Below are 26,421 nucleotides of genomic sequence, written 5' to 3' on the forward strand. Positions count from 1 at the left end.
CTGCAGACCAGAGCTGTTCCTATTTGGCCATCTTGGAATGCCCTCCAGGTTTTTCTTTTCTATTGCATTGTCAGGCTGCAAATTTTCTGAATGTTTTTGCTCTGCTTCCCTTTTAAACATAAGTTCCAATTTCAGATCATTTCTCTCAAGTTCAAAGTTCCACAGATATCTAGGGCAGGGACAAAATGCCACCAGTCTCTGCTAAAGCATAGAAACAGTGACTTTTGCTCCAGTTCCTAGTAAGTTCCTGTTCTCCATCTGAGACCACCTCAGCCTGGACTTCATTGTTCACATCACTATCAGCATTTTGGTCAAACCATTCAACAAGTCTCTAGGAAGTTCCAAACTTCCCAACGTCTTCCTGTCTTCTTCTTCTGAACCCTCCAAACTGTTACAACCTCTGCCCATTACCCAGTTCCAAAGTCACTTCCACATTTTCAAGTTATCTTTATAGCAGTACCCCACTCTCTGTGGCACCAATTTTCCTGTATTAGTCCATCCTCACAATGCTATAAAGAACTGCCCAAGACTGGGTAATGTGTTTTATTCATGTTTTAATTTTTTATTTTTTTTAAATCTACATATACCACTACAGTTTCATCTGGGCTCTCACCATCTCTGTTTTGAATGGTTGCAACAGCCTCCTAAATGGTTTCCTTTCCTGTAGTTTTATTTTTCTCAAATCCACTCTAACAGCTATCAGGATAATATAGCTGAAATGCAAATCAGAGCTTTTGGTTAACATTCTTCATGTCCTTAGTTCCTCATAGCCTTTAATGAAGTCCAGGTTCTTTACTACGTCATGCAAGGCCATCCACTCAAGGACTGAGGTCTGATTTTTTTATCTTGCCCAAATTCCTATCTAAGGGGTCTGGCGAATCATGCCCTACAAATCATAAATTCTCATCTGATGGGTTTTATTTAACCCTATATATCATGACTTACTTTCCAATATGACTCTGGCATAACATTACATGACAAAGAAAAAGGCAAAATATTCTACTTTGCCATATTTTGAAATGGTCCTTTGTGGGGGAAAATGTGCATTTGTAAAGAATCTCTATGAGCATAGCTAGATCTTTTTCTTCCAGCCCCTCCCAATCCTGAAGAGATTAAGTAAGAGTCTAGTGCCTTTTAAAGGTCCGAATAGGAAACGTTTGTCATCTGCTGTCTCTAAGGGCAGCCACTATAAGACTACAAAAGAACCTTGGTCTCCACAATCCTTTATGTTAGCCCAAACATTTCCTTTCTATTGATCCCAGGTATTTAGACAAACTCAACCAATTGTCAATCTGAAAACGTTTAAATTTACCTATAGCCTGGAAGCTCCTGCTTTGAGTTGTTCCACCTTTCTGAACCAAACCAACGTATTTCTTTCTTTTCTTTTCTTTTTGTGTTGGGACAGAGTCTCACTCTGTCACCCAGGCTGGAGTCCAGTGGTGCGATCTTGGCTCACTGCAACCTCTGCCTCCTGGGTTCAAGTGATTATCCTGCCTCAGTCTCCTGAGTAGCTGGGATTACAGGCACTCTCCATCTCACCTGGCTAATTTTTGTATTTCTACTAGAGACGGGGTTTCACCATGTTGGCCGGGTTGGTCTCGAACTCCTGTCCTCAGGTGATCCACCTGCCTCGGCCTCCCAAAGTGCTAGGATTACAGGCATGAGCCATCGCGTCTGGCCCAAACCAATGTATTTCTTAAATGTATTTGATTTCCTCCCTAAAATGTATGAAACTAAGCTGCACCCCAACCACCCTGGGCACATGTTCTCAGGACCTCCTGAAAGCTGTATCACAAGTCATTGTCTCTCATATTTGGCTCAGAATAAATCTCTTCAAATATCTTACAGAGTTTGACTCTTTTCATCGACACACTACAATAGCATCCAAACTTTTTTGATGACTAAAATACTTTGAACACTCGCTCTTGATATCTGTTTTTAATCCATTATACATGTTCACATATATGAAACATAAACAAAAATATAACTTTTAAAGCATACAGTATAAAATTAAATACAAAGTTATGTTTTCTTCCCCATATATATTTTTTATTTTCAATAGGTTTTTGGGGAACAGGTGGTGTTTGGTTACATGAATACATTTTTTGGTGGTGATTTCTGAAATTTTGGTGCACCCATCACTCAAGCAGAGTACACTGAACCCAATGTGTAGTCTTTTATGCCTCATCCCCCTCATCCTTTCCCCCTGAGTCCCCAAAGTCCATTGTATCATTCTAAGGCCTTTGTGTCATCACAGCTTAGCTCCTCCTATGAGTGAGAACATATGATGTTTGGTTTTCCATTCCTGAGTTAAATCACTTTGAATATTGGTCTCCAATTTCATCCAGATTGCTGCAAATGCCATTATTTTGTTCCTTTTTATGGCTGAGTAGTATTCTAGTACTCCATGGTATGAGTATATATATACATATATATACGTATACATATATATATATATATATATATATATATATATATCACATTTTCTTCATCCACTTGTTGATTGATGGGCATTCAGGCTGGTTCTGTATTTCTGCAATTGTGAATGGTGATGCTATAATCATGCATGTGCAGGTATCTTTTTTGTATAGTGACTTTTTTTCCTCTGGGTAGATACCCAGTAGTGGGATTGCTGGATCAAATCGTAGATCTATTTTTAGTTCTTTAAGAATCTCCACACTGTTTTTTATAGTGTTTGTACTAGTTTACATTCCCACCAGCAGTATAAAAGTGTAAAAGTGTTCCCTTTTCACCACATCCATGCCGACATCTATTTTTTAATTTTTTTATTATGGCCATTCTTGCAGGAGTGAGGTGGTATTGCATTGTGGTTTTGATTTGCATTTCCCTGATAATCAGTGATGTTGAGCATTTTTTCATGTTTGTTGGCCATTTGTGTATCTTCTTTTGAGAATTGCCAATTCATATCCTTAGCCCACTTTTTGATGGAATTGTTTGTTTTGTTCTTACTGGTTTGTTTGACTTCCTTGTAGATTCTGGATATTAGTCCTTTGTTGTATGTATAGATTGTGAAGATTTTCTCCCACGCTGTGGGTTGTCTGTTTATTCTGCTAATTAGTTCTTTTGCTGTGCAGAAGCTTTTTTATTTTAATTAAGTCCCATCTATTTATCTTTGTGTTTGTTGCCTTTGCTTTTGAGTTCTTGGTCATGAAGTCTTTGCCTAAGCCAATGTCTAGAAGGGTTTTTCCATTGTTATTGTATTAGTCTGTCCTCACACTGCTAATAAAGACTTACCTGAGACTGGCTAATTTCTAAAGGAAAGAGGTTTAATGGACTCACATTTCCACACAGCTGGGAAGGCTTCACAATCATGGTGGAAGGCAAAGGAGAAGCCAAGGCATGTCTTACATGGCAGCAGGCAAGAGAGAAATGAGAAACAAGCAAAAGGGGTTTCTCCTTATAAAACCATCAGATCTCGTGAGACTTATTCACTACCACGAGAACAGTACAGGAGAAACCGCCCTCATCATTCAATTATCTCCCACTGGCCCCTCCCACAACACATGGGAATTATGGGAGCTACAATTCAAGATGAAATATGGGTGGCAACACACAGCCAAACCATATCATTCTGCCCCTGGGCCCAGCCCACAAAACCATATTTTCCTCCTAGGCCTCCAGGCCTGTGATGGGAGGGGCTGCTGTGAAGACCTCTGACATGCTCTGGAGACATTTTCCCATTATCTTGGTTATTAACATTTGGCTCCTTGTTACTTATGCAAATTTCTGCAGTCGGCTTGAATTTCTCCTCAGAAAATGAGATTTTCTTTTCTATCGCATTGTCAGGCTGCAAATTTTCCAAACTTTATGCTTTGCTTCCCTTATAAAACTGATTGTCTTTAACAGTACTCAAGTCACCTCTTGAATGGTTTGCTGCTTAAAAATTTCTTCTGCCAGATACCCTAAGTCATCTCTCTCAAGTTCAAAGTTCCACAAATGTCTAGGGCAGGGGCAAAATTCCACCAGTCTCTTTGCTAAAACATAGCAAGAGTCATCTTTACTCCAGTTCCCAACAAGTTCCTTATCTCCATCTGAGACCAACTCAGCCTGGATTTCATTGTCCATATCATTATCAGCATTTTGGTCAAAGCCATTCAACAAGTCCCCAGGAAGTTCCAAACTTTCCCACATTTCCCTGTCTTCTTCTGAGCCCTCTGAGCTGTTCCAACCTCTGCCTGTTACCCAGTTCAAAAGTCTCTTCCACATTTTTGGGTGTCTTTACAGCAGCATCGTACTCTACCAGTACCAATTTACTGCATTAGTCCCTTTTCATGCCGCTGATAAAGACATACCCCAGACTGGGTAATTTATATAGAAAAAGTAGTTTAATGAACTCACAGTTCCAGGCAGCTGGGGCAGCCTCACAATCACGGTGAAAGGTGAAAGACACATCTTACGTGGCAGCAGGCAAGAGAGAATGAGAGCCAAGCAAAAGAGGTTTCCCCTTATGAAACTATCAGATCTTGTGATACTTATTCACCACCATGAGAACAGTATGGGGTAAACTGCTCCCATGATTCAATTATCTCCAACCAGGTCTGTGATGGTTAATACTGAGTGTCAACTTGATTGGATTGAAGGGTTCCAAGTACTAATCCTGGGTGTATCTGTAAGGGTGTTGCCAAAGGAGATTAACATTTGAGTCAGTGGGCTAGGGAAGGCAGACCCACCCTTAATCTGGTGGGCACCATCTAATCAGCCTCCAGCCAATATGAAGCAGGCAGAAAAACGTGAAAAGGCGAGACTGGTCTAGCCTCCCAGCCTACATCTTTCTCTTGTGTGCTGGATGCTTCCTGCCCTCGAACATTGGACTCCGAATTCTTCAGTTTTGGGACTCCTTCTAGCTCTCCTTGCTCCTCAGCTTGCAGACAGCCTATGTGGGACCTTGTCATCATGTGAGTTAATACTTAATAAACTCCTATATGTATATGTGTGTGTATATATATATATATACACACAATTAATTATTTCCCTTTAGAGAACCCTAATACAAGGTCCCTCCCGCAACACATGGCAATCATGGGAGCTACAATTCAAGATGAGAGATGAGTGGGGGACACAGCCAAACCATATCAGTTATCTTCTAGAATTTTTGTGGTTTCAGGTCTTAGATTCGTCTTTGATCCATCTTCAGTTGGTTTTTGTATAGGGTGACAGATGAGGATTCAGAGACTGGGTAATTTATAAATAAAAGAGGTTTAATTAACTCACAGTTCCACATGGCTTGGGAGGTCTCAGCTAACTTACAATCATGGCAGAAGAGGAAGCAGACATGTCTTACATGGTGGCAAGGGAGAGAGAGCATGGGAAGCAGGAATTGTCAAACACTTATAAAACCATCAGATCTCATGAGAAGTCACTGTCATGAGAACAGTATGGGGGAAACTGCCACCATGATCCAGTCACCTCCTACCAGGTCCCTTCCTTGACACATGGGGATTACAATTCGAGATGAGATTTGGGTGGGGACACAAACCATATCAGACCCTGAGCCTACATTTTCAAATAAGCCACTCTGAAATTCCTGACAGACAGAAACTATGAGATAATATATGTTTGTTTTTTTAAGCCACTGAGTTTTGGAGTAACTTTTTATGCAGTAACAGATAACTAATACAGATTTTGCTACCTGGAAGTGGGGTGCTATCAAGAGATCGAGACCATCCTGGCCAACATGGTGAAACCCCGTCTCTACTAAAAATACAAAAATTAGCTGGGCATTGTGACGCATGCCTGTAGTCCCAGCTACTCGGGAGGCTGAGGCAGGAGAATCGCTTGAACCTGGGAGGCAGAGGTTGCAGTGAGCCAAGATTGAGCCACTGCACTCCAGCCTGGTGACAGAGCGAGACTGTCTCAAAAGAAAAAAAAAGCATCTAAAAACGTGGGAGTGGCTTGGGAATTAGGCAGTTTTGCAAAAGCTGGAAGGACTTTGAAGAGAGTATCCATAAAAGGCTAAAATTTCTTGAATTGACTGTTTGGAGAAGTCTGAGCTTTGAGGAGGCTACCAGTGGGGGGTTAAATAGAAGTAAGGAATATGTTATAGGAAAGTGAAGGAAGAGGGATCTTTGCTACATAGTGGCAGAAAGTTTAGCTACACTGTCACCTGAAATTATTTGGAAAGTAGAAAATGTACCAAATGAACTGGATGACCTAGCTAAAGTAACTTCTAGCAAAAACATTGAAGGTGCTGCCTGGTTGCTTCTTGTTGCTTATAGCAAAATGTGAAAGGACAGAGACATGCTTAAGGAAGAAATGTTAAACAAAAAGGAATGCTGGTTTTGGGGATTGCTAGATCCTCCAAGGGTACAATGCCAAAATTAAGAAATAGCCTTGAAACAAAGGTAAAATCCAGGGTACTCTCTGGAAAGCATGGTCTAACAATAAAACTGGAAGTATGACTGTAAAATCTTTTGTTAAAGCCTCAGAAAGATCCAAGGTCATGCTTCAAAGAGCTGTTCAGTCAAGAAACAGAGCTTTGAAGAAGCTTAAGGGCACTGTCCCTCAGTAGTCACAGCAGATGTCCAATGTTAGGAAGGGCTTATCTCAAAGATATTTTTGGACAAAGCTTTGGTGTAATGGGGTAAACCTTAATAAGCATCAGAGAACACTCACAAAGTTTTAAAGAGAATTGTATTTATGGAAACATTTCCAGCCTGAACTGAAAGGGACAGAGACAATACAAAATGACAAGAGACCTTTGGATCTCCAAAATTCTACTGGCAGGAAGAAAGCTGAGAAAATCATGCACCTGGAAACAGAGTGTTTTTTGTGAAAAGGAAAGATGACTCAGAGGATAGAACCAAGAGCCCAGCGAGGAGAGCCAAGAGGTGCAGAGAATTATTCCCAGACTGAGTCCTAATCAAGGAACTTGCAACATATCCTTAGGTATATTTCAGAATTGCTTATGGAACAGCGACTCCTTTGTGCCTGTTTTCCCCTTTCCTTGTACAGTAATGTCTGTAGAGGTTATTCTACACATTCCCACCATTGTATGTTGGGTGTATCCGTGGCCAATATCTTGTCTGTTTGGTTCAGAGGTCCTCAGGTTGAGAGGAACTGTACTCCAGAAGCTATACTTAAAGAACTGCATCTGAGGAGCTTTATGTGCATCTGGACCTGGACCTGGACCTGATTTCAGTGATAAGAATCTAGACTTCAAACTGATAGTGTAATGGGATGAGACTTTTAGGAGCCTTGGGAGGAGTGAGTGTACTTTGCATATGGGAGGAATATCAATAGTTGGTGGAAAGAGGGAGAACTGCAGTAGCTGTGAAATTTGTCCACAAATTTTTTGCTACTCCTTCCTTTCAAAGGAAGACCCTATTTCCCCTCCCCTTGAGGGTGAGCTGCTTTTAATGTCTTGTTTCTAATGAATAGGATAAAGAAATTCATCAGTGACTCCCTTCTAACCAATAGAATAAAGCAGAAGTGATTGTGACATTTCAGAGACTAGATCATAAAAAAGACAGCGCAGCTTCCTCTGTGCTCCCTCCCTAGTGGAGCACTCGCTTTGGGGTAAGTTAGTTGTCACGTCCTGATGGCATTCAAGTAACCTATGGAGAGGCCCACAATTTGAGGGACTGAGGTCTTCTGCCAGCAGCCACATGACTGAGCCATCAGCAAAGCGGATCCTCCAGCTCCACGCAAGCCATCAGGTGACTGCAGACAGTGGCAGATTTGATAGATGAGACTTCTTTCTAGGCAGGCTGGCCACCCTTTTCTTGAAAGATTCTGTGCGGTTTCCGGCAGCTCTCTGTGTGTGAGCAGGGAAGGGATGGCCAAACTTCCGCTGTCCTGGGCAGAGCACACCAACATATCTACTCTATCTTTTCCAGGGGAAGGGTGGATTAACTAGCACAGGTCTTGTTTTAGAATGATGGCACTAAGCAAGGAAATTCCAGGAGGAGTTTTCAAGCTCCTCTACTCTCAGTATGGAAGCCTGACTAAACTGGTGACTTTGAGTGTGTGTGGGAGCCACCTAGTACATCTCATGACTCAGAACTTACATGAGTCACTTCTAAGGCTAATAATGAGCTTGCAAGGTTAGAAGGGCTGTGTCTCCCTAAAGTCTGCTTTTAGACACACATGCACCAGCCTTGTGCCTGTTCTAGGATAGGTTGTGTGCTTTGTCTTGGGTACCCTGCTATCACTGTTGAGAAATTTCTCCTTCCACTGGGAGAAGAAAATTGTTCATTTCCATGCTCACACTTCCTCTGCTCTCTCTGTCCTGACTGGCTAACCATGGTACTGGGGTGAGAAAACTGAGACTAGTGGTGTTGCTAGAGCTAGGTTGTATTGATTTAGAAGAGCTGATTGTGAAATTTTCAGAAATTTTGCTTGCTGATTATTAGTCACAGCCATTATTAAAAATTAATGTACATGGCATGAAGCATATATGGCAAAATGTTAGTGAATCTAACTGGTGTGTATATGGGTGTTGAATGTGCTACTTTTTCCTATTTTCTGTATGTTTAAAAGTATATATTTATTTTTTTAAAATTAAAAAGGCAACACTGAAACAAAAAATTAATGTACACGAACTTACTATTAAATACATTACATTAAAACATACATAGCAAATACTCAAAACTAATCACTTCCTAGTTATTTTACTACATTCTTATCTACATTTTTTTTTTTTTTTGAGACGAAGTCTTGTTCTGTTGCCCAGGCTGGAGTGCAGTGGTGCGATCTCGGCTCACTGCAATCTCTGCCTCCTGGGTTCAAGCAATTCTCCTGCCTCAGCCTCCCAAGTAGCTGGGATTACAGGCACGTGCCACCAAACCTGGCTAATTTGCCTGGCGATGTTGGCCATGCTGGCCATGTTGGCAAGGTTGGTCTTGAACTCCTGACCTCAGGTGACCCACCCACCTCGGCCTCCCGAAGTGCTGGGATTACAGGTTTTATCTACACTCTTGAAGTTATTTTGTCCATTCTGTATATATGGTGGAAATACTGAATATACATATAATGGTATGTTACTGTACCTCTCTGCTCAACTCTGCATTCAGTGATACAACATTGATAGCTTGAAGTCAGCCATTGTGGGAGTATTTGCACCATGGAAATCAGCAAATGCTACAGGTCAGACTTTTTTTTCTCAGAAGAGCTGGTTGTTAAGCATTTACCAGTACATCACTGGCTGGGACCCAAGTGTTGATACAGACAAGGGTGGACTTCATGGCATCTCACAACTTTTTAAACTGAACCTTGTTTCAAGAGACTCAGCTAGGTGATCTTCAAACTACAGCAAGTCTAAATGGATGAGATTAACATTCTCCTGCTGGAAGGACTCTGTGAAAACCTGCCTGCTCTTGCAGGTCAGGATAGGGACCATACAGAGCCATGGGTGCTGCCAATCACTCATGCATTCATGACTCAGAAGAACCCTGTCATGTACTTCACCTAGGGCAATTTGGAGGTCAGGTCAGTGGCCGTCCAGTCTGCCTTACCAGGCAAATAGGCATTCTAGAAAGAATTGTCTGAGAGGGATGGAGAGCAGCTGCTCCATACAGTAACCACAATGACATCATTAATCTCACCCTAGGGTCTTGAGCCTTTGCAAAGAATGGTACCTTGGCAAAGAATGGCAGAATCTTAAGTTTCAGGGGGTATCTCAATCTGAACTTGTGCGTGGGGCCGTCTAGCACTCAAATTTTCCTGTTGGCACTCCCATTGTTTATGAAAAAGAAGACAAGTGGGACTTTGATTCAGTGGCAGGATGGGATCACTACCTACTCCTGCTCAATTGCATCCGGTTGTACAGTTCTAGCAGATCCGGGAACTCACAGAATCTGAACTCAGTAGGCTATTTAGCTTTGTATGCAATAGGACTAGTGAAAGACAGCATTTCAAGCTGGACGGGGACAGTACATATATTTGGGGCTGTCCTGCTGCAGAGGGCACTAGATGATGACCAAAGGCTCAGGCTTTCCTTCCATGGTGTAGAATTGTTGCTGCAAAGAGGCTGCCCAGCCAGGAACTACCACTTCCAAGCTCCATTGCACCTCTAGGCAGGATCATTTGACCAGTTCTTGCCAATACGACAAGTAAACATGATGTGTATCATTTTAGGGCCAAAGTGATTGAGTAATGGGTGTGTGATTCTTCCCACTTTCATGTGCTTCTGAAACACTAGGGTGACCTTAAAGCCACAAGATGGCAGAGCCATAAGATGGAAATAGCTGGATCCTTGAGTCACTTGGAGGAGAGTCACAGTCTCTCTAACAGACTGATTAAAGAAACTTTATTGTGCTAAACCACCAAGATGTGGTTGTTATAGCAACTAGTGTTACTTTGATTAATACGTGTTCTTTGGCTTGTGCAGTACCCCAAGTAAATTCTAGGGCCTTGTTATTATTATCCTCCTCAACCTCCTGAACCAAGGAGTAGCTGTCTGTCCCATTCTCTAAGATATTCTGTTTTATTTAGAATGAGCCCTTGATCTGAGTAATCCCGGTACCAACGAAAGACTAAGGGAAATCAGATACCGCCCCTCCTACCTTAGGAAATTATTTATTTGGTGATATTTTGAATCATATGCCCCATTTCAGGCTACCAGGGAGCACACCTGTGCCAGCACAGCCTTAAGAGGGTCCTCAGCAAAGGCACAATGAACTCAGGTGCCTAGGCCTTACTTCCACCCTGGAAGACAGCCTGACAATCAACCTGCTTGTTGAGGCTTTTGGTGGGGCAGCATCTGGCCCAGTGTTCTAAGGGGGAAAAAAATGCAGAACCAAGGATAGGCCAGGGAAATCTCTTGGGGACAGTAACCCGAGACTTTGTAATATACTGTTATCCTTCTCTTCTCAGGGCCACAAGCCACATTTGCTGTCGGGTAGATGTCCTGACTAATGTAGTCCACTTTCTACACTGCCATTTCAGTTCTATTACCTGCTGCCCCACTGTCTGATGCCTGCAGGAGCTGCTCCAGTTCATTGACTTGCACCGCTATGTTCTGTTGAATCAAAAACCCACCCATTTTGTGCCTTTCCCAGAGTCTTCGACTACCATTTGACCCTTCTACTGCTTACCTCCATCACATAAACGGTTACAGCAACTAGTGTTATTTTGATTGATACATGTTCACACATGAAGTGTGTTGAACCAGGCCCTCAAATAGTAGCCTTGACATTCTGCCTGTTGTGCCGGCAAGACTCTTGAGCCCTCTGACCTCCTTGATAGCCAAGTTTGACGTCTTACACAGTTCTACCGGGAACCCCTAGCCATTTTAATAATGAAAGACACTGTTTCTCTACTTTCCTGTACCACCCAGTACTTGCAGGTCAGTGTCTTTGAGAACTACAGTCTGAGTGACTAGGAAGAATAGCAAACAAAAAGTACAAAATGGTAGGTCTTAAATGAGAAAACTAAACAAATGGGGAGAGAAAAAGAGAATGAGAACTCAAGAACAAGGAGTGTAGCTTTTATGACATTCAAATTCATACATTCAGAGATTCAGGTATATAGTAAATTGATAAAGCAAGAACAGAATGCTGCAACAAAAGAGTAATCATGGATAAGAAAGACTTCTTAGAAATTAAAAAATAATTTCATGAAAATTTATTTTATGCTTTAAATTTATTGCTTATATTATAAATTTATAATACGAAGTCAAGGAACATGAAGCAAAACCAGAAAAAGCTAAAAAATAAGAGAAAAGTTGAGACATGGAGAATCAGTCCAACTTTGATTTAGTAGTTGTTCTTAAAAAGATGACAGATAAAATGGAAGTGATGCAATAACTTTTTTTTTTTTTTGAGACAGAGTCTTGCTCTGTCACCCAGTCCGGAGTGCAGTGGCACGATCTCAGCTCACTGCAAGCTCCACCTCCCAGGTTCACGCCATTCTCCTGCCTCAGCCTCCTAAGTAGCTGGGACTACAGGCACCCACCACCACGCCCAGCTAATTTTTTGTATTTTTAGTAGAGACGGGGGTTTCACCGTGTTAGCCAGAATGATCTCAATCTCCTGACCTCGTGATCTGCCCGCCTCGGCCTTCCAAAGTGCTGGGATTACAGGCGTGAGCCACTATGCCCGGCCCAATAACTTTTTAAAGAAAGAAAATTTCTCAGAAGTGAAGAAAGACATGACTATTTAAATTGAAAGGGCTCCTCAATTCAGAATAAGTTAAATAAAAACAAAATCAACACTTACTCCTGAAAGAAAATTATAGGCCCAGATAAATTTGAGTTCTATCAAATTTTTAAGAAACATAATATAAAGGATAACACCAGAGAGGGTGGACCAAGATGGCGGAATAAAAGGCTACATCATTTATTCCCCTCACTGAAACAACTTTTGACAACTATCTGCACACAGAAAAGCACCATCATAAGAACCAACAATCAGGTGAGCACTCACAGTATCTGGTTTTAACTACATATTGTGGAAAGTGGCATTGAGGAGGGAAGGAGAAACAGTCTTAAGTCACCAACACCACCCCTCCCTCGTCCCCTGGCAGTAGAGAGAATCTGTGCACTTGCGAGAGGAAAAGCACAGTGACTAGGGGACTTTACATTGAACTCAGTGCTGCCCTGTCACAGCAGAGAATAAAATCGTGCCGGGCTCAGCCAGCAACCATGCACGGAGGGAGCATTTGGACCAGCCCTAATCAGAGGGGAATCACCCAGTCCAGTGGTGGAAACTTGAGTTTCTCAGAAACCTTGCAACTGCAGACTGAAGTGCTCTGGGGTCCTAGGTAAACTTGAATGGCAGGCTAGGGCACAAGGACTGCAATTCCTAGTGATAGGCTGGGCTTAGAGCCAGTGAACTAGGGTGGCACATGACCTAGGGAGACAACACCCAAGTGTCTAAAGGAGTGCTTATGCCCCTTCTCCCCCAACCACAGGGAGTGCAGCTTGTAGCAACGAAAGTGACTCCTTCCTTCTGCTTAAGGAGAGGAGAGCAAAGAGTAAAAACGACTGTCTTGCATCTTGGATACCAGCTCAGCCACAGTAGGATAGGGCACTGGACAAAGTCATGAGACACCCATTCCAGGTCTTTGCTCCTGAACGAAAATTCTAGACACACTGTGGGCCAAATAAAAGCCCATGCCTTTAACAGAAGGATCCAGTCCTGGCAGGATTAATCACCTGCTGACTAAAGAGCCCTCGGGCCCTGAATAACCAGCAGTGATAACCTGGCAGTACTCCATGGGCCTTGATCCCTGAGATGTGCTGGCTTCTGGGGGTGATTCAGCACATTCCCAGTGTGGTGGCTACCTTGAAAGACTACTTCTGTTTGAGAAAAGCAGAGGGAAAAATAAAGGTGACTTTAGCTTGCACCCTAGGTACCAACTCGGCCACAGTGGGGTCAAGGAACAAGCAGGCTCCTGGGGACCCTGAGTCCGGGACTAGGCCTTAGACAGCATCTCTGAACTTGCCCTGGACAAGAGAGGAGTCCACTGCCATAAAGGGTGAATCCCAGGCTTGGCAGCATTCACCACAAGCTTATAGAAGAGCCCTTGGGGTCCAAGCAAATATCGGTGGTGGCCTGGCAGAACCCCCCATGGAGCAGTGGTGGTGGTGGCCATGGGAAAAGGCTCCTCTGCTGGTGGAAAGGGGAAGAAAGAGCAGGAAGGACTTTGTATTGTGGTTTGAGTGCCAGCTTAGTTGCAGTAGAATAGAACATCAGGTAAATTGCTAAGGTTTTTGACTCTGATCCCTGGCTCCCAGACAGCATCTCTGGACATATCTGGGGTCTGGAGGGAACTCACCAACTGAAAGGGAAGGGCCTGGGGCAAGGCCCAGTGCTGTGCTGGCTTCAGGCCTGACCCAGTGCAGTCTCAGTGGTGGTGGCCACAGGAGTGCTTGCATCACCACTCCCCCAGTTCCAGGTGGCTCAGCACAGAGAGAGAGAGACTCCCTTTGTTTGGGAGAAAGTAAGGGAAAAAACCAAGAGTCTCTGGCCAGTAATCCAGAGAATTCTTCCAGATCAAATTCAAGACCACCAAGGCAGTACCCCAAGTCCCTTTGAATACCTGGAAAACCTTTCCAAGAAGGCCAGGCATAAACAATCCCAGACTGTGAAGACTAAAATAAATACCTAGCTCTTTAATACCCAGACACCAGTGAATATCTACAAGCCTCAACACGATCCAGGAAAACATGACCTCACCAAATAAACTAAATAAGGAACCAGGAACCAATCCTGGAGAAACAGAGATATGTGACCTTTCGGACAGAAAATTCAAACTAGCTGTTTTGAGGAAACTCAAAGAAATTCATGATAACGCAGAGAAGGAATTCAGAATTCTATCAGATAAATTTAACAAAGAGGTTGAAATAATTATAAGAATCAAGGAGAAATTCTAGAGTTGAAAAATGCAATTGATATGCTGAAGAATGCATCAGAATCTCTTAATAGCAGAATTGATCGAGTAGAAGAATTAGCAAGTTTTTCTGCTTACAAATGTATCTAAAAATTAAATAATAATAAAAAAGAATTAGTGAGCTTGAAGACAGTCTATTTGAAAATACACAGAGGAGACAAAGGAAAAAGAATAAAAAACAATGAAGCATGCCTGCAAGATCTAGAAAATAGCATCAAACGGGCAAATCTAAAAGTTATAGGCCTTAAGAAGGAGGTAGACCTTCCTTCCTTCCTTCCTTCCTTCCTTCCTTCCTTCCTTCCTTCCTTCCTTCCTTCCTTCCTTCCTTCCTTTCTTTCTTTCTTTCTTTTCTCTTTCTTTCTCTTTCCCTCTCTGGCCCACGCTACAATCTACTCGGCTTGCTGCTGCCCGCGCCGCAGACTGCCTGGGACAACCGGCGCGCGCGACCGCTGCCTGCCTTTTCTCCTTCGGATGCAGGCACGCGTTCGCCATCTTGGCCACGCTGGTCGCCAGCTCCTGACGCCGAGTGCTCTGCCCGCCTCAGCCTCCCGAGGTACTGGGACTACAGACGGAGTCTCGCTCACCCAGTCCTCGGTGCTGCCCGGGCTGGAGTGCGGTGGCGTGGTCTGGCCTCGCGGCAGCCTCTGCCCCCCAGCCGCCTGCCTTGGCCTACCAGGGTGCTGGGATTGCAACCCCTGCCTGGCCACCGCCCCATCTGGAAGGTGGGGAGCGCCTCTGCCCGGCCGCCCCGTCTGGGAAGTGAGGAGCGCCTCTGCCCGGCCGCCCCGTCTGGGAAGTGAGGAGCGCCTCTGCCCGGCCACCCACCGTCTGGGAAGTGAGGAGCGCCTCTGCCCGGCCACCCACCGTCTGGGAAGTGAGGAGCGCCTCTGCCCGGCCACCCACCGTCTGGGAAGTGAGGAGCACCTCTGCCCGGCCACCCACCGACTGGGAAGTGAGGAGCGCCTCTGCCTGGCCACCCACCGTCTGGGAAGTGAGGAGCGCCTCTGCCCGGCCGCCCCATCCGGGAAGAAGTGAGGAGCGCCTCTGCCCGGCCACCCATCGTCTGGGAAGTGAGGAGCGCCTCTGCCCGGCCACCCATCGTCTGGGAAGTGAGGAGCGCCTCTGCCCGGCCACCCTGTCTGGGAAGTGAGGAGCACCTCTGCCCGGCCGCCCCGTCTGGGAAGTGAGGAGCGCCTCTGCCCGGCCGCCCCGTCCGGGAGGAAGTGAGGAGGGCCTCTGCCCGGCCGCCCCGTCCGGGAGGAAGTGAGGAGCGCCTCTGCCCGGCCGCCCCGTCCGGGAGGAAGTGAGGAGCGCCTCTGCCCGGCCGCCCCGTCCGGGAAGAAGTGAGGAGCGCCTCTGCCCGGCCGCCCCGTCCGGGAGGAAGTGAGGAGCGCCTCTGCCCGGCCGCCCCCGTCCGGGAAGAAGTGAGGAGCGCCTCTGCCCGGCCACCCATCGTCTGGGAAGTTAGGAGCGCCTCTGCCCGGCCACCCACCGTCTGGGAAGTGAGGAGCGCCTCTGCCCGGCCGCCCCGTCTGGGAAGTGAGGAGCGCCTCTGCCCGGCCGCTCCGTCCAGGAAGAAGTGAGGAGCGCCTCTGCCCGGCCGCCCCGTCCGGGAAGAAGTGAGGAGCGCCTCTGCCCGGCCGCCCCGTCCGGGAAGAAGTGAGGAGCGCGTCTGCCCGGCCGCCCCGTCCGGGAAGAAGTGAGGAGCGCCTCTGCCCGGCCGCCCCATCTGGGAAGTGAGGAGCACCTCTGCCCGGCCGCCCCGTCTGGGAAGAAATGAGGAGCGCCTCTGCCCGGGCGCCCCATCCGGGAAGAAGTGAGGAGCGCCTCTGCCCGGCCGCCCATCGTCTGGGAAGTGAGGAGCGCCTCTGCCCGGCCACCCACCATCTGGGAAGTGAGGAGCGCCTCTGCCCGGCCGCCCCGTCTGGGAAGTGAGGAGCGCCTCTGCCCGGCCACCCACCATCTGGGAAGTGAGGAGCGCCTCTGCCCGGCCGCCCCATCTGGGAAGTGAGGAGCGCCTCTGCCCGGCCGCCCCGGGAAGAAGTGAGGAGCGCCTCTGCCCGGCCGCCCCGTCCAGGAAGAAGTGAGGAGCGCCTCTGCCCGGCCGCCCCGTCCAGGAAGAAGTGAGGAGCGCCTCTGCCCGGCCGCCCCGTCCGGGAAGAAGTGAGGAGCGCCTCTGCCCGGCCGCCCCGTCTGGGAAGTGAGGAGCGCCTCTGCCCGGCCGCCCCGTCCGGGAAGAAATGAGGAGCGCCTCTGCCCGGCTGCCCCGTCCGGGAAGAAGTGAGGAGCGCCTCTGCCCGGCCGCCCTGTCTGGGAAGTGAGGAGCGCCTCTGCCCGGCCGCCCCGTCCAGGAAGAAATGAGGAGCGCCTCTGCCCGGGCGCCCCGTCCGGGAAGAAGTGAGGAGTGCCTCTGCCCGGCCGCCCCATCCGGGAAGAAGTGAGGAGCGCCTCTGCCTGGCCACCCATCGTCTGGGAAGTGAGGAGTGCCTCTGCCCGGCCACCCACCGTCTGGGAAGTGAGGAGCGCCTCTGCCCGGCCGCCCCGTCCGGGAAGAAGTGAGGAGCGCCTCTGCCCGGCCACCCACCGTCTGGGAAGTGAGGAGCATCTCTGCCCGGCCACCCACCGTCTGGGAAGTGAGGAGCGCCTCTGCCCGGCCACCCACCGTCTGGGAAGTGAGGAGCGCCTCTGCCCGGCCACCCACCGTCTGGGAAGTGAGGAGCGCCTCTGCCCGGCCACCCACCGTCTGGGAAGTGAGGAGCGCCTCTGCCCGGCCACCCACCGTCTGGGAAGTGAGGAGCGCCTCTGCCCGGCCGCCCCGTCTGGGAAGTGAGGAGCGCCTCTGCCCGGCCGCCCCGTCTGGGAAGTGAGGAGCGCCTCTGCCCGGGCGCCCCGTCCGGGAAGAAGTGAGGAGCGCCTCTGCCCGGCCGCCCCGTCCGGGAAGAAGTGAGGGGCGCCTCTGCCCGGCCGCCCCGTCCGGGAAGAAGTGAGGGGCGCCTCTGCCCGGCCGCCCCGTCCGGGAAGAAGTGAGGGGCGCGTCTGCCCGGCCGCCCCGTCTGGGAAGAAGTGAGGGGCGCCTCTGCCCGGCCGCCCCGTCCGGGAAGAAGTGAGGGGCGCCTCTGCCCAGCCGCTCCGTCCGGGAAGAAGTGAGGAGCACCTCTGCCCGGCCGCCCCGTCTGGGAGGTGAGGAGCGCCTCTGCCCGGCCACCCATCGTCTGGGAGGTGAGGAGCGCCTCTGCCCGGCCACCCATCGTCTGGAAAGTGAGGAGCGCCTCTGCCCGGCTGCCTCAACTGGGAAGTGAGGAGTGCCTCTGCCCGGCCACCCATCGTCTGGGAAGTGAGGAGCGCCTCTGCCCGGCCACCTATCGTCTGGGAAGAAGTGAGGAGCGTCTCTGCCTGGCCGCCCCGTCTGGGAAGTGAGGAGCCCCTCTGCCCGGCCGCCCCGTGTCTGGGTAGAAGTGAGGAGCTCCTCTGCCTGGCCGCTCCGTCTGGGAGTTCTACCACGGAGGCCAGAAGCAACGTGGGGGCTGGACGTGGAGGCTCACGCCTGTGGTCCTGGCACTCTGGGGGGCGAGGCAGGTTGATCACTTCGGGCTAGGAGTTCGAGACCAGTCTGGCCAACTTGGCGAAACATGAAGAATACAACAGACAAACCAACCAACCAACTCAATGACAACAAAACAGGTCTACCCTGGAGTCATACTCTAATTTTTTCTATTTTCCTCCCTTTCTGATCCTTTATCCCACTTTCTTTTTCTTCCTCTTCCTTCTCCCTCTTCTTTGTTAAATAGAGGATTGAGTTATTATCACTGATCCATATAAAGTCCCTCTCTCATTTATTTTAACTCCCACCCCCATTTCTATTCCCCGACTTCCCATGTGCAACCTTCCTAATATGTTTGATACGCATCTTTTTGTATGTATTTTTAGAAAATGTTTATTGTTTTTGTATGCAAAAAAAATTAATAAAAAAAAAAAAAACGAAAGCAGAAAAAAAAAAAAAAAATATGTTCCCCCTTTACCAGCAACTAGGGAAATAGAGACATGATTCTGCATCAGAAATCAAGTTTAAAGAATCTAATCTGAGAAGAGATACCAAATCGAGAATATTAGCAAGAGACTGAATGATGTGTTCTGTGTGATATGGGAGATTCATGTAATTATTTCAAATTATTGCCATCTTAGTCATTTCATATATTTGGATTTCATGTATCTTGGATTTGTTACTTGTACATATAATCATGGAAATGTTACTTGTATATATTTGGAAGGCATCAGACATCACTGATTATCATTCTCTGTCAAAGAAACATTAAAATCATAGAAAATCTAAAAAAAAAAAAAAAAAAAAAAAGAAGGAGGTAGAGAAAGTAATAGGAATAGAAAGTTTACTCAACAGGACAATAACAGAGAACTTCCCAAACCTAGAAAGAGATATTAATATTTAAGTACAAAAAGGTTATAGAACACCAAGCAGATTTAACCCAAAGAAGACTACCTCAAAGCATTTAATTATTAAATTCCCAAACATCAAGGATAAAGAAAGGATCCTAAAAGCAACAAGAGAAAAGAAACAAATAATGTACAATGAAGCTCCAATATATCTGGCAGCCGACTTTTCAGTGGACACCTTGCAGACCAGGAGAGAGTGGCATGACATATTTAAAGTGTTGAAGGAAAGAAAAACTTTTACTCTAGAATAGTATATCTGGCAAAAATATCCCTTAAGCATGGAGAAGGAATAAAGACTTTCCCATACAAACAAAATCTGAGAAATTTCATCAACACCAGACCTGTCCTACAATAAATCCTAAAAGGAGTACTTCAGTCTGAAAGAAAAGGATGTTCATGAGCTAGAAGAAATCATCAGAAGGTACATAACTTATTGGTAATACTAAGCACACAAAATAACACAAAATAGTATAACACTATAATTGTGGTGTGTAAACTACTCAACTTAAGTGGGAAGACTAAACAATGAACCAGTCAGAGATAATAACTACTACATTTTTTAAAGAGATAGTACAAGGCCAGGTGCAGTGGCTCACGCCTGTAACCCCAGCACTTTGGAAGGCCAAGGCAGGCGGATCATGAGGTTCGGAGTTCGAGACCAGCCTGGCCAACATGGTGAAACCCTGTCTCTCCTAAAAATACAAAAATTAGCCGGGTGTGGTGGCACATGCCTGTAATCCCAGTTACTGGGGAGGCTGAAGCAAGAGAATTGCTTGAACCCAAGAGGCGAAGGTTGCAGCGAGCCAAGATCATGTCACTGCATTCCAACCTGTGTGACAGAGCAAGACTCCATCTCAGAAAACAAACAAACAAACAACAACAAAAAGTACAATAATACATAGGAACAACAAAAGTTTAAAAGTGGGGGAACAAAGTTAAAGTATAGAGTTTTTATTAGTTTTCCTTTTCCATGTTTGTTTAGGCAATCAGTGTTAACTTGTCATCAGTTTAAAATAATGGGTTTTTGGGAGGCGGAGCTTGCAGTGAGCCGAGATTTCACCACTGAACTACAGCCTGGGCAACAGAGCGAGACTCTGTCTCAAAAAAAAAAAAAAACAAACTGGGTTTTAAGGTAGTGTTTGCAAGCTTCACGGTAACGTCAAATTGAAAAGCATACAATGGATACACAAAAAATAAAAAGCGAAAGAAATTAAAGCATACCATCAGAGAAAATCACCTTCACTAAAAGGAAAACAGTAAGGAGAGAAAGAAGGAAGAGAAAACAACAAAACAACCACAAAACAAATAACAAAATGGCAGGAGTAAGTCCTTATTTATCAATAATAACATTGAATGAATGGAAATGAACTAAACTCTTGAATCAAAAGACACAGAGTGGCAAAATGGATGAAAAAACAAGATCCAATGGCCTGTTGCCTACAAGAAATACACTTAACCTATAAAGACACACATAGACTGAAAATAAAGGGATGGAAAAAGATATTCCATGCCAAAGAAAACCAAAAAGGTACAGAAGTAGCTATACTTATATCAGACAAAATAGATTTCAAGACAAGAATTGTAAGAAGAAACAAAGAAGAAAATTATGTAATGATAAAGGAGTTGATTCAGCAAGATGATATAATGATGGTGTATATATATTATATAATGTAGTGTATATTATAATATATTATATATTATAATATATACTGTATTATATATAGTATAATATATATAATATGATCTATATTATATATAATTATATACGTATATGATATATTATATATAATTATATATGTATATGATATATATAATATATATAATTATATATGTATATTGTATATATTTTATATATGCATCATCATTATATTATCTTGTTGATATCATCCTGACCAACACAGGAGATATATATATATATATCCAACCCTGGAACACATAGCTATGTAAAGCAAATATTATTAGAGCTAAGGAGACAGGCCTCAATACAAAAATAGCTGGAGACTTCAACACCCTACTTTCAGCATTGGACAGATCTTCTAGACAGATAATCAACAAACAAATGCCAGAAAATCTGCACTGTGCAACAAAGGGGCCTAATAGATATTTAAAGAACATTTCATCCATGGCTTCAGAATATACATTCTTTTCCGCAACACATGGATCATGCTCAAGGATAGACCATACATTAGGTCACAAAACAATTCTTAACATATGCAAAAACATTGAAATAACATCAAGCATCTTCTCTGATCACAACGGAATAAAACTAGAAATCAATAACAAGAGGAATTTTGGAAACTATACAAATACATGGAAATTAAGCAATATGCTCCTGAGTGACCAGTGGGTCAATAAAGAAATTAAGAAGAATATTGAAAAATTTATTGAAACAAATGACAACAGAAAGACAACATACTAAAACCTATGGGATACAGCAAAAGCCATACTAAGAGGGAAATGTATAGTTGTAAGCACCTACATCAAAAAAGAAAAACTTCTAATAAATAACCTAATAATGCATCTTAAAGAACTAGAAAAGCAAGCGCAAGCCAACCCCAAAATTAGTAGAAGAAAAGAAATAATAAAGACCAGAGCAGAAATAAATGAATTTGAAAGGAAGAAAACAATACAAAAACTCAATGAAACAAAAGTTGTTTTTTTGAAAAGATAAACAAAATTGGCAAATTTTAGCCATACTTAGAAAAAAATAGAGAAGACCAAAATAAATGAAATCAGAGATGAAAAAGGAGACATTGAAACTGATGCTGCAGAAATTCAAGGGATTATTAGTGGCTGCTATGGATAACTACATGCCAATAAATTGGAAAATCTAAAAGAAATGGACAAATTCCTACACACATACAATCTATCAAGATTGAACCAGGAAGAAATCCCAGACCTGAACAAACCAATAACAAGTAACAAGCAAAGCAGTAATAAAACATCTCCCAGTAAAGAAAAGCCCAGGACCTGTCAGCTTCACTGCTGAATTCTACCAAACACTTAAAGAAGAACTAATACCAATCCCACTTAAACCATTCCAAGAAATAGAGGAGGAGGGAATACTTCCAAACTCATCCTATGAGGCCAGTATTACCCTGAAACCAAAACCAAAGACACATCATAAAAGGAATACTGCAGGCCAATATCTCTGATGAATATTGATGCAAAGATCCTCAAGAAAATCATAGCAAATTGAATTCAGCAATACATTCATCATGACCAAGTGGGATTTATCCCTGGAATTCAAGGATGGTTCAACATATGCAAATCAATCAATATGACACATCATATCAACAAAATGAAGAGGAAAAACCATATGATCATTTCAATTGATGCTGAAAAGCATTTGATAAAATTTAACACTCCTTCATGATAAAATTCCTCAGAAAACTGGGAACCAAAAGAACATACCTCAACATAATAAAAACCATGTATGACAGACTAACCTATGACACCTAATATCATACTGAATGGGGAGAAATGGAAAGCCTTTCCTGTAAGATCTGGAACATGACAAGGATGTCCACTTTCACCACTGCTACTCAACATGGTACTGGAAGTCTTAGCTAGAGCAATCAATCAAGAGAAGGAATGAAAGGGCATCAGAATTGGAAAGGAAGAAGTCAAATGATCTGTTTGCAGATGATATGATCTTATATTTGGAAAAACTGAAAGACTCAACAAGAAAACTATTAAAACCGATAAACTTAGCAAAGTTGCAAGATACAAAATCAGCATGCAGAAATCAGTAGCATTTCTTTTCTTTTCTTTCTTCTTTCTTTCTTTCTCTCTTTATTTCTTTCTTTCCTTTTTTTTTTTTGAGACAGAGTATTGCTCTGTCACACAGGCTTGAGTACAGTGGCATGATCATGGCTCATTGCAACCTCTGTCTCCCAGGTTCAAGAGATTCTCGCACTTCGGCCTCCCAAGGAGTTGAGACTCAGGTATGGACCACCACACCCAGCTAATTTTTGTATTTTTAGTAGAGACCAGGTTTCCCTGTGTTGGTCAGGCTGGTCTCGAACTCCTGGCCTCAAATGACTCTCCTGTCTCAGCCTCCCAAACTGCTGGGATTACAGGCATGAGCCACCACGCTTGGCCTAAAATCCAGTAGCATTTCTATATGACAACAGTGAACAATCTGAAAAGAAATTTAAAAAATTAATCCCATTTACAATAGCCACAATAAAATAAAATATCTAGGAATAACTTAACCAAAGAAGTAAAATATCTCTACAATGAAAACTATAAAACACAAATGAAAGAAACTGAAGAGGCCACACAAAAATGGAAAGATATTCTATGCTCATGGATTGGAAGAATCAATATTGTTAAAATGTCCCTACTACCCAAAGCAATCTACAGATTTAATGGAATCCCTTTTAAAATGCCAATGATATTCTTCACAGACATGCAAAAAACAATCGCAAAATTTATATAGAACCACAAAAGACCCAGATAGCCAAAGCTATCCTGAGCAAGAAGAACAGAATTGGAGGAACCTGACTTCAAATTATACTACAGAGTTATAAGTAACCCAAACAGCATAGTACTGGCATTAAAAAAGACACATAGACCAATGGAACAGAATAAAGAACCCAGAAACCAATCCACACACCTACAGTGAACTCGTTTTTGACAAAGATCCCAAGAACATACACTGGGGAAAAGACAATCTCTTCAATAAATGGTGCTGGGAAAACTGGATATCCATATGCAGAAGAATGAAATTAGATTCCTACCTGTCACCATAGACAAAAATCAAATCAAAATGGATTAAAGACCTCAAAACATAAAACTACTACAGGAAAACATTGGGGAAACTCTTCACAACATTGGTCTGGACGAGAATTTGTTGAGTAATACCCATAAGCACAGGCAACCAAAGTAAAAATGGAAAAATGGGGTCACATCAAGTTAAAAAGCTTCTGCACAGCAAAGGAAACCATCAACAAAGTGAAGAGACAACCCACAGAATGGGGGAAAATATCTGCAAACTATGTATCTGATAAGGGATTAACAACCAGAATATAGACGTGTTCAAACAACTCTATAGGAAAAAAACCAATAATACGATTAAAAACTGGGCAAAAGGTTTGGATAGACATTTTTCAAAAGAAGACCTACAAATGGCAAACAGACATATATAAAGGTGCTCTACATCATTGATCATTAAGGAAATGCAAATTAAAACTACAACGAGATATCATCATCAATCAGATGTTTCATCATCACCCCAGTTGAAATGGCTTTTATCCAAAAGACAGGCAATAACAAATGCTGACAAGGATGTGAGAAGAAGGAACCCTTGTACACTGTTGGCGGGAATGTAAATTAGTAAAACCACTATGGAGAAGTTTGGAGGTTCCTCAAAAAACTGAAAAGAGAACTACCATACAATCCAGCAATCCCATTGCTGGGTATATGCCCAATAGAAAGGAAATTATATTGAAGGCTATCTGCCCTCCCATATTTGTTGCAGCAGTGTTCACGATAGCCAACATTTGGAAGCATGGAAGCAACCTAAGTGTTCATCAACAGATGAAGAAAGAAAATGTGCTACTTATACACAAAGGAGTACCATTCAGCCATAAAAATGAATGACATCTAGTCATTTGCAACAACATTGATGGAACTGGAGGTTATTATGCTAAGTGAAATAAGCCAGGCACAGAAAGAGAAACATTGCATGTTCTCACTTATTTGTGAGATCTAAAAATCAAAACAATTGAACTCATGGACATAGAGAGTAGAGAGATGGTTGCCAGAGGCTGGGGAGGGTAGTGGGGGGTTTTGGGGGAGGTGGGAATGGTTAATGGGTAAAAAAAATAAAATAGTTAAAAAGAACGAATAAGACCTAGTATTTGATAGCACAGCAAGTGACTATAGTCAATAATAATTTAATTGTACATTTTAAAATAACTATAAGACTATAATTGGATTGTGTGTAACACAAAGGATAAATGCTTGAGGTGATGGATACACCATTTTCATGATGTGATTGTTACACATTGCATGTCTGTACCAAAATATCTCAAATACACCATAAATATGTACACCCACTATCCACCCACAAAAATTAAAAATAAAAAATTTTAAAAAGAAATAAAAGAGTAACACCAAATTTACACAAATCCAGCTTTCCTCAATCTCTAGCTTATAGACAGCTGATTGTAGAATTTCTCAGCCTCCATAATTGTGTGAGCCAATTCCTTATAATAAATCTTATTATATATCCTAGTGCTTGTGTTTCTTTGGAGAACCTGGACTAATACATATGCCAAGAAATTAGATAAATTTCTAGAAACACATAAGCTACCGAAAATGAGTCAAAAAGTAGAAAATTTGAATAGACTTATAACAAGCATAGAGATTGTGTTAGTAATAAAAAAAAATCAAATTCCTAACTCATTGTAGGAGGCCAGTATTATCTCTGTAACAAAGTCAGGCAAGAGCAATCACCAGAAAAGTACTATGGACCAATATTCTTTGAATATTGATGCAAAAATACTCGATAAAATTTTTAGCCAACTGAATACAACAGCATGTTAAAAGCACTATATGCCAAAATGAATTAAGAAGCATATAAAAAGAAATAAACAGCAAGACCAAGTGCAGTTTATACCAGAAATGCAAGGCTGATTCAACATATAAGCATGAATCAACACAATACACCATATTAATAGAATAACGGAGAAAACCCACATGACCATCTCAATAGACACTGAAAAAGCATTTGATTAAATCCAACAGGCATTCATGATACAAACTCTCAACAAACTAGGAATGGAAGATAAGTTTGCCAGCCAGATACAAGTATCTGAAAAAACAACAAAAAAACAAAAAACAAACACATAGCTAACATGATACCTAATAGTAAAAGCCTGAGTGCTTACCCCCATGTTCAGGAACTAGATGAGGATGTCCACTTTCATCACTCCTGTTCAACTTCTATTCAACATTGTAATGGAGATTTCCTAGACAAGAAAAAGAAGTAAATAGTATCCAGATTAGAAAGAAAGAGGTAAATCTATCTCTATTTGCAGATGGCATAATCTTACACAGAAAATTCATAAAGGATACACACACCCACACCCACCCACACATACCCCTATAATAGCTAACAACTAAGTTCAGCAAAGTTGCAAATACTAAATCAATATAAAAATCAGTTGTATTTCTATACACTAGCAATGAACAATCAAAATGAAATTTAGCAAACAATTCCAGAGGAAGTGACATTAGGAAGAGAGTGGAAAAGGAAGCCCTGGACTGTCCTTTCTTGCACAGAGACATCAATTCAACAACAATTCTTTATGAGAAATACAAAAACCATTTAAGAAGCTCCTGCACCCCACGTGAGCATGACATCAGCTGCATCAAAGTCAGTTAGAAAGTCTGGGGCATTAGCTCACCCTGTTCCTTCCCCTGGCTCAGCATGGAATAATCAGGAGAGAACTCCCAGCTTCTGGCTTCTCTATGGAGGGGAAAACAGAAGGCTGAATCATACATCCAATGTTCAGACAAAGGTGATGGTTAACATTAGCATGCACCCCCCTCACCATGTTCTCTCTCCCTGGTGCAGAGTGGAACCAGTGGGAGAAAACTTCCAATTCT

The 26,421-nt window shown here is 43.6% G+C and overlaps 1 protein-coding gene across 1 annotated transcript in view; it reads left to right on the forward strand.

The window, feature by feature from the left end:
• Positions 1-26,421, forward strand: part of LOC129476222 (large ribosomal subunit protein eL31-like) — an 86,866-nt gene that overhangs the window by 59,277 nt on the left and 1,168 nt on the right. The window lies entirely within an intron of this gene.

This window comes from Symphalangus syndactylus, chromosome X (assembly GCF_028878055.3).
Source record: "Symphalangus syndactylus isolate Jambi chromosome X, NHGRI_mSymSyn1-v2.1_pri, whole genome shotgun sequence".
In the NCBI taxonomy this organism is placed as follows: domain Eukaryota; kingdom Metazoa; phylum Chordata; class Mammalia; order Primates; family Hylobatidae; genus Symphalangus; species Symphalangus syndactylus.